The sequence below is a fragment of the Cygnus olor genome, chromosome 10, assembly GCF_009769625.2.
Source record: "Cygnus olor isolate bCygOlo1 chromosome 10, bCygOlo1.pri.v2, whole genome shotgun sequence".
Classification (NCBI taxonomy): domain Eukaryota; kingdom Metazoa; phylum Chordata; class Aves; order Anseriformes; family Anatidae; genus Cygnus; species Cygnus olor.
Window position 1 is genome coordinate 15,545,042 of NC_049178.1, and position 12,724 is coordinate 15,557,765.

The 12,724-nt window shown below is 44.3% G+C and overlaps 1 long non-coding RNA gene across 1 annotated transcript; it reads right to left on the reverse strand.

Annotated features, from left to right (window-relative positions):
- Positions 1 to 220: 220 nt before the first annotated feature.
- Positions 221 to 5,847, reverse strand: LOC121075650. The gene is made up of 3 exons (XR_005823079.1): positions 5,833 to 5,847; positions 5,597 to 5,683; positions 221 to 342 (listed from the first exon to the last, which is right to left on the reverse strand). It is a non-coding gene; the product is annotated as an uncharacterized LOC121075650 (long non-coding RNA).
- Positions 5,848 to 12,724: the final 6,877 nt, after the last annotated feature.

Genomic DNA, 12,724 nt, shown 5'->3' on the forward strand with positions numbered 1-12,724 from the left:
TTTTGAACCCAGACAAGTTAAAATGACCTTGTTTAGCAAGTAGGTTTAAGATGACACCCGGCATGCAATGTTCCCCCTTGTTTTCTTTAGAGAAAAATTCTATCTAAGCATATGCCACAGGAAACAGCACAGTAGTATTTTGTACTACAGGAGACACTTCTTGCGCATTTAAATTTTCCCCTGGTGATACGTATGAATTCTTCTCCTTAAATAAAGGAACTTGCCTTGCAGTCACAGCAGCTGTCCACACAACACCCACTAATATGCTGCTGAAAAGAGGTCACCTTTGCCTCTCAAAGGGAGGTTCTTCAGGGATCTCTGTCCTGCCATCAACCTGATTCCCTGGAGGAAAAATAATATATTATATACACACGCATTAAGAGACCATATTTACAAACACCACCAATTCTAATTTCAAGCTGTTAGTTCAACACCCCTGGCAATAAACGAGCTGTAAAAACAATTGTTTGTGAGAAGCCCTTGCACTGTCCCATGAGTACTCATAGCTACTTATTTATGATCAAGACCATGGAAGAAGACCAGAGAAATTGCACTTATGCAGGTTCCTTGGAGAAATCCTCTCTGTAAGAAGTGAACATTAATTTATTGTCTTAATATAATTCAGGGTCACTCTTTAAAGCAGAAGCAATTACCCAAGGATGGAAATATAAGCTATTATATATATTGAGCAGACAAAAAACGTTGTTTTAGAATCAGATACAATCCATACTTAAATATCCAAGTCAGGCACAAGGATCCCAACAAGTACAATTTAAGAAGTAATTGAAATATCAATATATATATATATATATCTTCATAGTATTTTACTTGCCAGTCAGATCATTATTGTAGCATATGTCAGCTGAGCTGTCCAGGAGATCTTATGTGAGTGCATTCCATAATCCACACTGATAAAGAGGGTTGTCTGTGCACACATACAGCTCCCTCTGGGGCCAAAATGGCTCTCAAGTGGCCCACACCAGTACTGACCTAAATTACTGCTGAAAATGAATCCCCCCAAACCCACATGAGGAACCTTAAGTAAAGTTAGAGAAATAGAATAGGCAGCAAGTAGAAGATTCGTTTTTAAAGATAGTTTCAGACTCCGGAATTCTCCCCCAAAATGCTGAGCAGCCATGGGGATGTCTTGTGGGCAGCAGGCTGGGGAGATGGTGCCTGGAGCCAAAGCCCTCCTGCTCACCCTGCCATGGCAAGCATGCCAGCTCCAAGGATGTTGCTCTCTACATCAAGATGTACACAGTAGGAATAGAGCCCAAACAGGATATCTATATCTATATCTATATATATACACGTGTGTGTGTGTGTGTGTAGTGTATAGAGGAAACCATTTGGGTGTCTTTTGTTAAAGTTGTGTACAGTCAGACTAAAAGAACAAAGCTTTGAAGGAAAAACTTTGCTTGTGAAAGACATCTCCTAGCTGACTCATTCCTCAAGATATACACACTTAACCACAGCCCTGATACAAACCATCATGCTGTGCAGCATCAACCCACTCTGATGATAAAGCCACACTAAATGGCTGTGCAAGTAGCTGAAGAAAGCCATATATAGTAACCATGATATTGCTTTTGTGGCCTTAAGGGGCATTATTCCAGGATTTGCTCTCAGAGCAGATTCAGGGAGAATGTCCAGCTCGTGCCTTTGGCCAACCATCATCCTCAAATGAAATGGCCCTCGATGCACAATTGAGTGCTCTTCATGCCGTTCCCACATCCTTCACAGCCTTGCATATGGAGACATCTGGACACCCTTCTGTGACAGATTGGACACCAGCACACCTTTGGAGTTGCCTAGACTTTCAGTGTAACCTGATCTGAAATGTCCAACAATTTGGCATGGGAATCATGAGATCTTGAAAGGGGTCCTCTGGGCACCACTGCAATACAGATACTAAGCAACAGTGAATAAGCTGCTCTTCTAATGTGAGTACTGCTTTTTTTGAAGTGGGATTTGTTGATGAAGACTCCATGACAGGAAAGAGATAAGATAACTTATAAATATTATGATGCTATTCTTTCTATTCTCAAGAAAGAGAATATTATTTACTGAGAAAATAGTTTCATTAGACTCTGCGCAAACCAATTATATGATGCTCATCATCTTTCAACTTTCCTAAGTTCTTAATTGCTGTGGGAGAAACAATTGTTAAACAGCTATTTCTATATGATCCAGATATTATGATAGTTGCAACAGTAAAATCCACAGTATACTTATGCCATTCTCTTAAACTTTGTCCTCTTGGAATACCGATATAGTCCTTGCAAACTGCCCAGTTCGCCAAAATAGATGCAGATAAAGTAAAATGAATGTGATGTGTGTATAATATATTGCACAGCATACAAAAAATATGCATATACAATCTGTAATTCCCTAGTGCATCCACTTCCTTCTCAGCTAAACCAGGGAAGATTCCAAGGTCGTGCTGCAGCTTAAAACTATAATTCTTCCCAAACTGAATTGCTTCAGGCTCTAAAAATTCAGGAGTTCATTAAAAACATCATGACATCTAAAAATAATAAACTAACATCATTTTAAAGGCTGCAGAGTCTTAAACTTGTCTTCACGAATTTTGCCCCTGCATCTCTGCATGCTCAGCTTGCTTTCTGGAATCATTTAGAGCACTAAATATTTACTTCTTTCCTCTCCCTTAATGAAAAGTGGTGATTCTCATGAAACACCACAAACTAGTAACCTTGAATCTCACCCCACCAGTATAATAAGCAGCAAGTTCTTCAGAACTAAATTAGTGACTAACAAACAAGGAAGAGTCACCGCAGCTTTCAAACAGGACCACACTAGACTGGAGGTCATTCGTGCAAACCCTGCAAGAACATCTGTTATGGTGAGGTCCTTAAAAAGAGCTAAGGAGGCCAGGCTGTTCTGAATCACAGTGATGCTGATGGAAGTGGGCCTGCTGATGGAGCCGCATAAACTCCACTGGTGCTCCAGCCCCACAGAAACACTACTCTCTTCTAGTGCAGCTGAAGATAAGAAAAGATTTTGTGTTTCCCCAAACAGGCCCACAATCGATTGCACTTTGATTTTTAACTATTAACCCAGATAAACGTACTGTCACTTCAGGAGTAGCATGGTACACAGAGAGAAGACAGATTTCTCTCCTGACTTTTCCTGTTTTTAATAGAATGGAAATAATCATTCCATCAACTCATCAACTGTGGAAAAAATAATTCTAGATAATATTTCCTATAGAGAAAACTGTATATACAAATCACTCGGGAGACAGGGACCACTGCAGTGCAACTTCAAGGACCAGTGTGTCTTTGGAAACATGCTGCGTAGCAGCAGGAGAGAAAAATGGTCCAAGGAATCTAGAGACAGCACCACAGGAACCAAACCTATGGAATGGACACACAAATAGGAGAAAAGGAAGTTCAAAATAGCCCGAAGACTTGACCCAGCCAAGAGCATTTGCCATGCCCTGAAAGAAAAATCACCGCTCCTAGCAGGCAAGCTTCACCTTGTCCTACCTGAACAAATAACATTCACTGTCCCAGCATATCGAAGAGGATGAACTGGCAGAGAGCATGATGAATTGCCATAACTGAAGGAAGAAAAAGGCACCAAAATAGCTGTCAAAGAGCAGGATTGGAAGACTACACCCAGGATAAGCCCATGCAAAAGTACAGATCCAGAATGAACTTCACCACCCATTCAGGATGCTCCAGACAGTAAACCCACAGGTGATCCCCAAAACATCCCTGGGTACTTCTGTCACACCTGGGATATCAATCTGAAACACTCCTTGTCCTCTTACAGCTTCTGTCAGGCAGATACTTTCCCTTGTTTTTCAGGCTGTTGTGTAACACCACTCTGCCTGTGACACCTACAGCGAGCGAAGCGAGTTGATACCACCGGGCGCTTTGTAAAGCTCTGCGGGATGCTCTGGGATGCCAGCAGCCGCACACAAGCAAGAGCTTAACATTGCTGGCACACTGCCTGCAAATGGTGGTTGCTAGGAGGCAAATATCATATTTAGAAACCTGAAAAGAAGTAACAATTTCAGGTCCAGTTCGAGGCTCATTTAAGTCTTTCTGTTGACTTTAAGTAGGATGTGATCCGTCCTTTAGCAAAGGTAGAGGAAGTTTTTGAAGAAGTAAAAACAAACGTCACCCAAATGACTTCAGGCAACAAGGGCAGACAACAACAGGCTGGTGGAAAGGGAGAATGACTGAGGAAAATGAAAGGCAACAGCACAAAACGTTAGTGAACAAAACCCCACACGATAAAGGATTTAGTTGGGAGCAGCTAACAATGAAAAACCATGTGAAATATGTATTATTCCAAGACTCCCCCACCAGCGTTAGATGTGGCAGAGCCACCGGGATTTTTCCACTTCCTCCATCATGTGGCCATTCTCACCTAACAAATTTGCTGTACCTGTAAAAGCTGTATAACACTGCTGCTGCCCTTTGGCCTTTCTGATCTTCTGCTGTGGCACCTTGTGGTGATTTTAAATGCCACTGTGGACTAAGGGAGGCTTAAGGTTCACTAGCAGAAGGTTTCTGGCACATGACATGATCTCATCATGATCCATACCCCTCTCCACTGTACATACAAAACCACCCAGGAGCCCCTAAAAAGTTGCAGCTGTTTTGTGGAAGCACAAATGAGAATAAAGAAAATTTCAAAGTGGGAAAAAAACACCATAACATCAGACCAAAACACACTCAGATAAACCTGCTCTCTCCTCAGCCTGCTGTACCACTGCAGGACAAGTCCTTTTGTTCAGCAACCTCTCAGGGCTCTGTACCAGGAGAACCCCAGATAAGCTCTCTCTCCTCGGCTTGGCTGAGCTTGGGCTGGTTTCCAGCTGCTCCCTGGGAGCACTGGCCAGCACAACACCTCCATCGTTTTGGGAAGACCCCAGCCCCATCTCTCCAGGGGGCTGTCCTTGAGACAGAGCCAACAGGTAGGACACCAAAACCAGACACCTGTAATTGGTAAGCAGTGTACTCTAGGTCTCCTGCCTTCCCCCCAGTAAATAAATCTCAGGTGAGGCTGACATAACAGCTACCATCCATACTCACTTTGGTACCTCTGTTTCTTTTTATTTGTTTCCTCTGACTTGTTTCTCAGTGAATGCCCAAGTGCAACACATCCAGCACTATGTGCAATGCATCCAGCCTCCCCCAGCTGCCCTAAGCACAGCAGCATTTGGCATCATAACCTGTTTTATATTTTGCTATTATTTTATTCTCACTAAGAAGAAGAAAAAGAGAAATAACATCAGTCTGAAGCAAGACATACTTTTTTTTTTTTGATTGCTTTGATAAGAGCATAGCAGGGATGAAAACATATTGCAAAACTATTTAAAACATGATTTTCAGCACCTCCAGGAACTCCCCGGTGGGATTTCAAAGTCTTTGCTCACTACAGAGATATTCACACCCACTCTGGTTCTCCAGGGAGGAATAGTTTCCTCAGGTTTTGACTGTGCTCTATAAAAAGGGCAGACCTCTTTTACTAGTAGGGAAAAAACAACAGCAAAAACAAACAACAGCAAAATAAACAAACAAGAAAAACATCAACAAAATCCCCCAGAAGAGAAACTCACCGCTGTGATCCTCACTGTTTGGGTGCTGATGTCATTTGAATGATGTCAGACAGCACATCCGCCGCCCAAAGACCATTCCTCTTATCTCTGGAAACAACATAATAATCTTGTCTTCAACATCAACAAAAACAAGCAAGGAACAACCAAGGGTTAAAAGTCTAGAAAAGCACAAAAATGCAATTCCTCCTCCCAGTAAAATCTAGGAACTTTAGCAGACACGACATGCAGTTCCTCACCCACAGACATCCAAAAATTTGCCCAAAATGGGGTAAAGTTGCTGATTCCTGAACATTTGAGTCTTCACAACATGGGTGGGGAATTGAATCACAAAACTCAACTCACCTGCGTGGGACTGAGAGACTCAAGCTTCGCAGTGCAAACTCAGTGCACATTTCCCAGCCCCCTGCAATCATCTCGTCTGCACATTGCCATTGGCTGCAGGAAGCTCACACACGTCCTTCACCTGGAGTCTGGTCAGCTGTGACAATCAGCCAGGAGAGCCTTTACCTTGGTAAATCAATAAAGTGACGATAAACTTCAAACAAGCTGTTATAAATATCAGCAGATAATTTAAAATTTTGTGGATGAGAAAAGTGAAAGGTAATGCTTAGTGACCCCAGATCCAAGGAATCCATTCGTGGAACATCCGATAACCCACTCAGGTGCCAGAAGACACAAACCTCTGTCTCACCAACACTACAGTCCCACAACTGTGACCTCAATTCCTTGACACTTGGCAGATGGGGAAGCTGCAAGGGGAGCAGTCCATGCCTGTTTTCCCCACTTGGACTTCTACTGCTGCAGGTGCTAAGCAAACCCTGTGGTCCACCAAACCCAACAGCTGCCATCTGAAGAAAAGTTATAAGTGGCTAAGCAGAGGCTTCTAAATAAGAGTTAAGTTTAGACTGATTTAGATAGATATTACAGGCCAGTTTCTTTTAACATAAATTGATTATTTGGAATGTGTTCATTGAAGATTAACAGCCCCTCAATGCAATATAAATACATGGCTAATTATAAAGTCAAGCAGTCATTATTAATATTTCTAACAACCAATCTGTAGTCAAAAAACATAAAAATCACCAATCTTAAGTCTCCCACAGTCATGGTAACTGGGAGAAGAGACCATGCTCTGTCTGAAATCAATCAGCCGATGAGTGCCTGGCTGAAGGCAGAGCTATGGAGCTGAGTTTTCTGAGGCCCACAAGAAAACTGGGAGCTTGGAGCCTGATGGAGCTGGAGGAGCTGCTTTCATGCATATATACATATATATATATACATATATATATATATATATACACACATATATATTTTAATAGGCACAGCCAGAGGGGGACTGAATAAGAAGGTCACAGAAAACTTGCTGCAACTGAGATATAGGGACGGGTCTGTGAGGGTTCGTACTCTGAGCACAAAGAGGCACTGTAGTACAGTCCCAAAGCGATAGGCAATAGGACAAGCAGTCCCTGTGTACAGATGAGATTTGCTCCATTAGATGTACTTAAACACAATAGATTTCCACAGAAAAACAGCTCGGTTGTAACTTTCATCCTGCACATCAGTCGAAAGAGCAGCAATAATTTAATACACAGTGCTGGCAATTCTGCACACCGTAGCGCCTTGCTGCTGGGTCACTGCCACAAGGAAGGTAAATGTGCTTCTCTGAAGAGACAGCGTCTCACAGCAAATTTGGACCTAATGAGGTTTATCAAGCACTGGCACCCTCAAGACATGCAGCAGGCGTGCGAGCTGTTCCCACCAGACCAAGGGGCATCCAGAGGGAGAGCAGGAGGCAGGTGCTAGTGGGTGATCTGAGCCTCCCTCTGCTCCCCCATTGGAAAACCCATTTGTAATAACATCAACACAGCCGTAAAGTCCTTGAGCACCGAGCAGTGGCTGTGGTGGGATTGGGCTAGGGCTTGGGAGTTGCTAAAACGCCCCAGCCACCATTCCTTTCCTACATCAGCTCCCCTTGAAAAAGGACACAGCGTTCACTGCAGCAAAGAGGGAATGGGATGCTCTGCAGTGTTATGCAGGGGCTTTAGGGAACACGGTGGAAGGGCTCTGGGATATAAATTTGGGCCACTAGCCTTGCAGGGGGAAAGGGATGGACTACTGGCCCTTTTCCCTGGTGTGGAGGATCAGAGCAACCTGAGCAGTGGTGGCAGTGGCGTTGCCAGAGCTGCCTCAGGTCCCCTGCTTAGGACAGCTGGTGGTGGACGGAGCTGCACGAGAACTTCCCAGTGGAGCTTCTGCTTCTTCCTTTTCAGCAGAAACAGCCAGTTTGACCCTATTGACACATTTGGTGCGAACATCTCGCTTTCAACTCACTGCCTTCATCTGGGAGTTAGCAAAGCATTATACTTCCACACAGCTGAAACATGTCCTCTTGGCTCAGAGTTGATTTTTACATATTTGTGTATAAATAACAATTTCTGAAGTGGTTTTATTATGCAAAACAGTGATTTTTTTTTTTTCAGTGTTTCATTTTTTCATGTAGGATATTTTGAGCAGACATTTTCAGGACATGATAAAAGCCTGGGCTCTCTCATGCTGCAGTTTACTTTACAAACAGCAGTTAGCAATGGGATACGCAGTCCAGCGTAAAAGCAAGGAAAGGCTTTTTATTCTGCTAGTAAATCCATTCGACTTCTTCATCTAGAAGAAGCTAAATGCAGAACATGAAAAAGAAACAACTTTTTCCCGGATAGCTGAAGGTGTTTATTACTGTTCCTTGCAAGCACTTCTAGATTTGTGATCTCGTGACTTGTGAATCTCAGGTTTTGCAAGAAAAAGCGTTCGCTAAAAGTTGCCAGCACTTCTGGTTTTATTCCAAATCAAGAACTGGCACTTCCCCAACTCTAATTAATGGTGGTTATTTTTTGCCATCTCCAGGAGTAGCAAAACCACAACAAGTGGCCCAGAAGTAGAGCAGACAGCTTCTGCTGTGACCTGCTAGGCAGTCACAGTTCCCCCCATCATGTAGGAAAAAAATAAAAATAATTTAAAAATCACACAGGCCTTTTTTTTTTTTTTTTCAGTGCAAAATAAATGTTGTACTAAATCACCTGCTTATCACTCACCAGGCATTTGCAAATAAACCCAGCCTCAGGTTTCAAGCTTGTCAGAAATTTTCCACCAGAAAACACTGATTAGATGCAAGATGCTCTGTGGGAACGTATTGATTCTGTCTGACCTTTGGGCATAAACCAAGTCTGGCTTTTTTACCTGTCCATCTCCCTTACTTTCCTGTCTTCACTGCTGCCGGCCTGCCAAACAGCAGAGGGATGTGGCTGCTGGGATGGGCCCATGGCTCCTGACAGCCCCAGCACTCCCTTGTTCCAGCTGCCCTGCAAAAGGCTGCGTGGTCCTCTCCAGGAAATCTCCATGGCTCTTCATCAGCCTTTCCACCAGCATCCTCCCCAGTGCCTGGCACTGCACGGCTGCAGCTTCTACTCCCCCCGCCATGTACTGTGGGCAGGGAGGGTGGGCTCAGCCCAGCCCCATGTGTGAGTGCACCCAGCCCAGCATCCCTCAGCCCACTTCTCTCCTCACCGCCCAAGCTGCTTCCACACCTAACACACAGGGCAGGATGCACGTTTGTCTTTGCTTTGTTTTTCCAGGACAGAGTGGAAGGAAACTCCATCCAGACCCAGAGTCTCTCTCTACCCTTTAATCTTCAGCCAATGTAGACAGTGTCAGATAGTCTCCCAAACCTGGAAGGAGAAGAGCATTACTCAGAGCAAAGCTTTATGGCAATTGCTTGATGTTTCGCTCATTCAGAAATTAAATCTCTACCAAAAAAAGAAATAAAAAAATATACCTTCTATTATGGGCCACTGGCACATCCTACGGCAGGACTGGATGCTGCAGCAAAGACATAGGACTAAAAGTATATTTAGTCTTTAAAAAAATACACTCAGCTCAGAAAAAAATCATCAAAGCACCTTGCCTGGTTTAAAACCCTCTACATTAACATCTGGCTGGTTGGTGTCTGATCTCCTGGCAGCCAAAGGAAGTGCAATTACCATCATCACCCCACTGTCAACCTCTCTTGCTTTGTTGTTTGCAATTGCAGGCAAATGGGCTCCATAGCCCCGGCAGCCTCCCCAGCCCTGCCTGCACACGGTCTGGCGCTGCATGTGTTAGCAATGAGCCTCGGCAGCCCATTCTCAGAGTGTGAGCTCACTGCACAAAATGAATCTCCTTCCCTTTTTTATCCATTGGCAGGGCAGGAGGCTGCTCCTGCATCTGGGCTGGAGCGCCCGCCCGCCGGCTCGGGGTCTGGTTTCCTGCTTGGGGACTTGTGGAGGGAGGTGATGGGGGCAGAAGGGCTCAGGAGCAGGCACCTGGAGGAGATGGAGCTGGTGGTAAAACTGCAGTGATTCCCTTGCTTAGGAAAAGTCAAAATAAATAGGCAACGAACTGATAAGGTGTCAAATAGCTCTGACGCTGTCTCCAGAGATAATATCAGGACTCATATTTATGCTCCATCCTGCCAACTCATGTGCCCCACCACCCTGCTCCGCTCACAGCATCCAGGGGTCCGAGCAAGATGCTGGGACATCACCTCTCTCCTCACTCCCTCCGTACCCAAGGTTTGAGTTTACATCAGTCCTGGTGAACAGCAAAACCTCTGGATGCCTGTGGCCACTAGTCTGAGTTCTGTGGCCTATTTGTCCAGTCGTAGCCACCTCTGCACCTTGCAAAACTGTTTAGGCTTTGGTGATGTGAGGAATGGATTGCTGCCCCTTGTTGATAAGTCTTCTGCTGTCCACCTGCCCACTTCATCAGTGACAGGTTTATCTGCAACTGTGCTAGGTTTATACTAGCACCAGTATTTTCTAGGCATAGTACTGCAATTGTGAAGTGTAAACTCCTATCAGCCTTCCCTTCCTTGAACTTTCTGTCAGTACACCTAAGAAAAGAATGGAAGATTTCACCGCCGTATTTATATAAAGAAAACTAATTAACCTCATGGTAGGAGTGCAAATCTCGGATGAGCCAGCATCACACGTAAACAACAGGCACAGCCACCCGGCCATCCTGAGAAGGGGCCAGGTGACAGTGGTCATGGCTTGGTGACCCTCAGGAGGGGACACAGTCCCCAGGAGCTGCGTCTTGCAGGCAGTGGTCGTGGGTGCTGATGGTGATGGCAAAGCTGGAGCTGAGACTCAAAGCAGCTCCAATGCCCATGGAAAAGGCACACTTTACAAAATCAGACAATCATATTTGTGTTGCTTTGCAGAGGGTGAGCAGATATAGAGCATTTTCAGAGCAAAGGAGCAGTGGCCCACTGGGTGTCAGAACAGCTTTCCAGCACCCTCACAATTTACATGAACTCTTGAATATCATTTCCTCAAATCCCTGGAATAAACTGTACAAAAGGCTGCTCTGCCTGGCGGCACAAAAAGCACAGCACGACCTGTTTTTGGGGCAGGTACAGCTGCTTCATGCTCTCCAGCTGGTGCTCACCATCCCTGGCTTCCCCAGGGACAAAACCCTGTGCCAGCTGCCCAGGAAGTCACACAAGTGCTTTCAACTGTTCAAATGGTTGGTGAGCTGATCAGTGTCCAGTCTCAGAGAGTAATTTGGGTCAGGAGTGAGCTCTTCAGACAGTTCTCTCTATCTTTTGCCCTATTTTCCTGCTCCAAGCAGAGCTGGCTGCATAGGTGGGTCAGGTTGCTCATGGCCCCGTGCCGAATACCTGAGTATCTCCAGGATCCCACAGCCTCTGTTCCAGCATTTGCCAATATTCATCATGAAGAAGACTTTCCATATATCTACTTGCAGTTTCCCTTGCTGCTACTTCTGTTTCCTGTCTTTCTGGATACTCTCTTAGCCTTCACAATACGTTCTGCTATTGAAAGATGAAATACTCTAAGAAGATTTTATTTATTTATTTATTTATTTTATGATTATAGGAATTAGTCACATTTCTTCAAAAATGGGGTAATGTGGAATAGTGATAGCAGACTCATAGGAGTTTTTTCTTCCAGCAAAGCATCCCACACTGCAGCAAGCGCAGCACGGGAGAGCCACACACCATGCAGAGCACATGTGTCAGAGGAGAGCCAGCCCACACTGCAAGCGCTGATTACTGCTGGTGGGATAACTTAGCCTTATTTAATTCTTTAACTGCTTCTATTGGCTGGCCTCCTTGAATCTTTGGTGATCATCACTAGAAAATGAAAACTAAATGAGATTCCTGCCCATTCAGTCATCCTAATTGTCATTTCCCAAATTGCCAGAATTTTCCTATCTGTTGTAATGCCACAACAGGTTTCCATCAGGATTCCTCCTGCCTCAGCCTCTGCCCCAACTACCTCATCACCCCATAGGAGGAGAAATTACCCCCTTTCAACCTGTCTTCAAAATTAAAACTCCAAAAGAGGATGCAATAATTCTGCAGCACTGCGTAGGCATTCGTACACAGTCCTCTCCCTCGCTGTAATGCAGCCCACCTGCCTCAGAAGGCAGCTTCGACAGGCAGGACTCCCACAAGCACACTTAAATCTGCATTAGCTGCCTGTTTATTCAAGATACAAAGTTCCTAGAAATAGGTTAATTACTTTACTTTAATTACACATTCTCTTATTAAATGCCAATAATAAAAGGAAGTGTCTGCCCTGGAGATAAGATTATGTCACATTCATAATTTGGCTGTTTGGGACAGCAGATAAACGCCTCAGCCATTTTGAAATATGAATTTGTCATTCATGAGAGCAATAAATAATGCAAACAGGGTATGTGGTTACACTGACATTATCACCTCATCATTGCTTAAAGCCACCCCGGGCACGAATATGTGCCACCATAACCTCAGACTCTTTGATAAATTATTGGCCATCACAATCCTATCTAACACGGGGGAATGGATGAGCACTGGAAAGGTTTTATGGTTGCAGCTGCAGTATTTTGTGGCTGTAATACAATTACTGCAGTTACTGCTGAAGCAGCAAGAGATGCTGGAAAGTAAGGGAAAGTCTGCATCCTCCTGGGAGGTAATGTGTAAAGAAACCTTAACGAGTATATCCCGTGGGGGATTTCCTACCCTGCAAGTATTTAAACTGCTAATTAATTCCTATTAAAACAGGGTCTTTTGTGTACATCAAGAAATGGTGCCTG